The sequence below is a fragment of the Theobroma umbraticum genome, unplaced genomic scaffold, assembly GCF_002168275.2.
Source record: "Theobroma umbraticum cultivar Fairchild unplaced genomic scaffold, ASM216827v3 scaffold_106.0, whole genome shotgun sequence".
NCBI classification, from domain to species: Eukaryota; Viridiplantae; Streptophyta; class Magnoliopsida; order Malvales; family Malvaceae; genus Theobroma; species Theobroma umbraticum.
In genome coordinates this window covers 141,899-142,149 of record NW_018397276.1, presented here as the reverse complement: position 1 = coordinate 142,149, position 251 = coordinate 141,899, and the positions used below count along the sequence as shown (strand labels likewise).

The window sequence follows — 251 nt, the reverse complement described above, 5'->3', positions numbered from 1 at the left end:
ATTTAAGATGCTAACATAGTTTGTTATTTAAAGGGGAGAGATTTCATTTTATTTCATCCATTATTTTTTACAACCAAATTTTCATCATTAAGCAGGATATTGATACTACAACTGAACTACGGTATGAAGAATTGAAAGAGGAAGTGAGGAGGATGCTTGTTGCACCTATGGATAATTCAAACCAAAAGTTGCCCCTTATTGATGTCATCCAACGATTTGGTGTGAATTAACATTTTGAGAAAGAGATTGAA

General features: G+C 32.3%; 1 pseudogene; it reads left to right on the top strand.

Annotated features, from left to right (window-relative positions):
* Positions 1-251, top strand: part of LOC110427560 ((+)-delta-cadinene synthase isozyme A-like) — a 4,136-nt pseudogene that overhangs the window by 1,681 nt on the left and 2,204 nt on the right.